The sequence below is a fragment of the Anopheles moucheti genome, chromosome 2 (assembly GCF_943734755.1).
Source record: "Anopheles moucheti chromosome 2, idAnoMoucSN_F20_07, whole genome shotgun sequence".
Classification (NCBI taxonomy): Eukaryota; Metazoa; Arthropoda; class Insecta; order Diptera; family Culicidae; genus Anopheles; species Anopheles moucheti.
This window is the reverse complement of record NC_069140.1, coordinates 63,290,214-63,295,243: the sequence shown is the minus strand read 5'-3', so window position 1 is coordinate 63,295,243 and position 5,030 is coordinate 63,290,214.

Sequence of the window (5,030 nt, the reverse complement as noted above, 5' to 3'; positions counted from 1 at the left end):
TATCACTGGTTTCACTTCAGTAGCCACGATATCCTGTAAAATATCGTACAGTGGGTGCCTTATAACACTAAACCAACAATTTAGCGATCGCACTGGAGATATTATCCCTGTTGGATTTTTACGAATTGACACTAGGCTACTGGAGGAGGAGATGAGAAAACTCACAGCTAATAACATTGTCATTTAGCGTGAAATAATTTAAGCTACAGTTTATTTCCATCATTTGTTGTTACAAAAGAAAATACATTTCCTTGTCGACTGTTTTAAGACAGTGGGTGCTGTGCATCCATAACCCCTTCATTATCATTATCGCAGGTTGTATTCACTCGTCACATTTCGAACCGGTAAAGGCGATCTGGGTAAAGGCGAAGAAATTAATTATACGAGAAATAATATCTCCGTCCATACGCATGTTATTTCACTAACTGGAAGGTCTTATTTTCCATCTCAAGCCGATAGCCCGTGGCATTCTCGCTGAAATTGGTCCCCCAGCTTGTAATCAGAGTCTGCAGCCACACGAACGCGACTAGTACGTTCGATGCACGCAAGCTTACACCACCGGTGGACCAGTTTTTATTTGCATAAAAAATCAATTTGTATGTTTACTGTGCAAACAATGGTGGCGGCACTTATCGTTACTTCAACAGATCGGAAAACTGAGCGTTTGCTTCTGATCTGACCGCTCGAAGATATGTCAGTTTCTACGAGCACCGAGTTCCCTGGAAAGCTTTTGTTACATGAACCCACGTAAAAAAGCAGTGAACTGGTTGGTTAGTACCAAAATGCATAATAGTTCAACATAAGTTGTATATTATGCTTCAATTAATCTACTTTTACTACAGACAAAAAATCTAACAATTACATATTTGTAACAACTTAGCAAGCCAGTTTGGCACACATTTTTAAGGCTTGTCTTTGGTACTTCTTTTCACAGCTCCAGAAACCAGTTTGCTTCGATCTGCCACGAAATTTACACGACAACATGAAAAGCTTGTCACTGTCGGGCGGGAAACCACAAGGCTACACATGGGAAAATCGAGCCGTACTGCTCAACACCAAAGATATAATTAATTTTCAGCATCCGAATACACTGCGCCCATCGCAGGACACGACGAAACTAAATTATTTCAGCCTGTTGATCATTTGTTTGATTAAACAACACTGTACAAGTTTTTTTTTTGCGCACACAAAAAATGTAGCGAATACGCACGAGAAGGAATATGATGGACATGGAAGAAGAGCAAGAGAAATCGGATGCCTGAAAAATGGAAGCCGACCTGAAGCCAGCATAAAACGGAATCCAGTACTCTGCATTTCGACAGTTTCGACACGGTCTTGGAATGCAGCCCAACGAGTGCATCGATTTATCATCGTTGCCGATGCGCAGCAACTGAGTCGGTTTTGACCATATCGACGCACGATAAAGGGCAGGATCACGCAAGCACTGTGCCACAGGGTTCTCCAGGCTTTCTGGAGCATCTTCGGCAAACGGTGATGGCAAAATGAAACCAGCGGAAAAGCAAAAGTGCATCCCGAAACCTCCGTTGGTTCGCTGATTACTGGCCACTGTTAAACTCGCAATCGCAAAAAAATCGAGGGTGCGAAACAAACGCAACAACCCTCATCAAGATGATTTCAATTACATGATTAAATTGATAAAAAATGATTTTCCACTTATACAACTGGCACCTGCGGCAGTCCCACAACTGGAATGGTCGCGTTTCATGTTGGTCGCGTTGCTGCAATTTCGTAATGTGTGTCTCTGTCTCTGCTTGCTTAGCGGCACAACTTGACGATTGATTGGTGCGGCTGAAGATCGTTTCGATCGATCGTCCCATCGATCGGATCATTTGCTCGATTTCCTGTCGAACGACGTGGCGGACGATGGGTAGGGCAAAAACTATCCAACAACAGTTGTTCACTCGTTCCATGTGCATAAAGGCAGGCCGTTCGTCTTCCTGCAATGAAGCCCAGCTCCGCTAAAGGAAAGCGGATCAATTGCGATGACGAAGTACGACTGTGCCGCTACAGTGGATACGAACCAATTCAGGATACCAAACGGTCAGACAACAACTTGGCATCGTACACACTTTCGACTGATGGAGACAAATTGCTCCAAATTAATAACCACCTTATTATGCGGCAAAATCGACTTGTCAGCCCAACCAAGTCTGGGTACAGCGCACGGTGCACGCTGCAAGGAAAAGAGATTTCATTCGATACAAAAACGGTTCCATTTCGGGGCGCAAGAAATAGTGCCGCTCTTTTACACCCAAAGGTGGCTATTTGGGCACATCGTTTTCTCGCCATTCGTTGTGCTGCATCGATTTACATTACGCACGCGAGCTTAAAATGCTTGAAGGAGTTTGGAGCAGATCGATTTTTAGTTTTCGAAATACCGATGGAAACACCTGCGCTGAAAAACAGCTCCGGTTGATATATCTGAAGTCTCCGACTGACACATCCAATGTCTAAATTCTACAATATGAAATCTAAGAACTATTGTAAATTGCTCCCTATTATGTCGCGTCCACTGAATACATTGACAATCAAACAAATTCTCCGATCAGAAATTCAATGGGGTAGTTTTTGTACCAAAGTAGAGCTGAGAAAAAACTGTTGACTATTACGAACAATTTATTGCAAATTTATTCCGCTTTTGATGATCTTGCAGTAGAAATATTGATAAACACTGCATCATAGTTGTGGTTGTTTCAGTCGGTTTCGGTTGACGGTGGCAGCAGGTTTTCTGATTTTGCTCCACTTTAAGCAAATTGAATCGAGCATCGTTATGTATCGATCCAACCCTAACCTGCTCAAGCCTTTGTCAAGCCGAATCATTTTCCAAAACTCGATCGGAATCCAGAAATCGCAGATACCCGAAAAAGAGCCAAAAGAAAACTAGGCATAAGGCGTAGTCCGTTAAGAGCATTTTGGAATTAGTATTCATGACACCGGTAACGTACACGAAGAGGCTAACCAGAAAGCATTTGATCGAATGTGAGGGGCCACCGTAGCTGATCACGCTCTGGCTGGAGATTCTGCCGTTTTTCATTGCGATCTCGCGACAGTGAGCCGGTCAGCATTTCCCTGCACTTGCGCATTTCATGGATGCTCCGTCTACTCTCGCATGCTGGTCGGAGGAAGGTAATGTTCCATTTCTTATAGCCTCGCTGCTCATTAATTATTCATCGGAATCTCCAGAACTGCCGTTTCCTAAGCCATATTTTTCTTTCTTTTCTTCTTTCGCCGCCCTTGACGGTGTCACGTTAGTGTCATAGAGCAGAGCGAAATTCCGTTCGGTGCTCAGGGTTCCAATGTTGATCGGCATTTGCCACGACCGTGTCCCATCGGTCTGCGAACACCTTCGTCCATTCTGCATTCTTACGTTGCTGCTGTTACCGACCGTGACTTCGATTCTTGCCGAATGGTGTTTGAAATATGAACCACAAATGTCTCATAAATTAAAATACTTTGCGCCCATTCCTAAAAGGGGACAAATCAGGTTGACATTGTGGTGCCAAGCTGTCGAAGAAGATTTTGCTCCAGCGCTCCTCCTAACGGGTAGCGGGCATGACTGGAATGTGCTCCGACGCTCTAGCTGTCGCGACCCGACTGGTGATTTGGACGGTAAATAAACAAAATAATTGTTCCAAACATTCCGCGCCATGGAACATTCCGTTTTTTTTCTTACATTCGTCACCCGAAACACTTGCAATGTTCAAGATTCGATAGGTTGTATCGGTGAGTGTATGAAACATATTTCGAACAATATCATCTAACGATCGCACCTTGAGGAATTGTCGCGTTCCAACGACACTTCGCGCATACTGATGTCATGTTTTATTTTGGCTGAAGCCATGTTTTTGTAGTCGTTTTTCGGTCGTTTGAACAGTACAAAGTATGAATGTTTCTGTTTCTTTAGCTGGGAAACACACATTATTGTTACATAACAATGAGGAAATTTGTTAGAATATCAAATCATGGTTACAATATCAAATCATGGTGACATGGTTAAATAACTTTACAACCAACGCTATTTAACACTTCTTCGTCCATGAAACTTTACGTGCCATATTGTAACACATTTTCAAGTTGAAACATCAAAAACGTTCACATTATGCAAAAACAAAGGCTTGAGATGAATGGAAAGTAGCATGGGCTCGAAAATGGGCAAGTGAAACACAAAGGATGCTGCTCTCTCCATTTGTGGTGATGGTCAATATGGTACAGATAGATACAGTTGCACGGTGCAACGCATATTTCGCTCAGGGCGACTGGTATGCCAAACAGTGATATTTATCGCCAATTTCCGTATGGGTATGCAAGAAAGGTGCTATCTTGTGCAGGTGATAAATCAGATAAATTCCATTCCGATGCAGGCTATTCAAATGACCATCAACATGATGTCAGTTAAGATGGCTAGGAATATTGACTTTGAGACCTGGCTACTTTTGGATATACCATTGCTCAACTTAGTTTAAAAGACATCGTGGCGTCGATAGACCCATAGATCAACGTAAATTTATGCAAAGCTAAACAATGAAACCGACAATAAAATTACCCTCCATATGCTACACTCAGGGACGAACATCATCGAACACACATTGCAGACAGCAAGGTTTCGGGACGCTAGCAAGAACATTACTCGAAACCGCCTCCAAAGATAATCTGTTGTATATTTAAATGTAAGGAAAAGCTTACGGCACATTCTTTTTATATTCATATAGAGCGATAGGTAAGTATTGCTCAATACTTACCCTTAATATGTGAAACATGTATTGAAACACGTAAATTTAAAGAAATGCGCAGCTTGGTGAAATGAAAGTGTTAAGATAATTATTTAACAAAAAGTTATATAGCATATCGCATTTTTAAGGCAAAATATTTGTCCAGCATAAGGTGTGTTCACGCGCAGCAGTGTAGCTGTGAATTATCTAGAAAGCAATAAGAATGTACATTGGCATACGGCTCCAGCTAAGATACCGGTTTTGTTTCGCACACTTGGATGTTCAAGTTGCCTATCATGT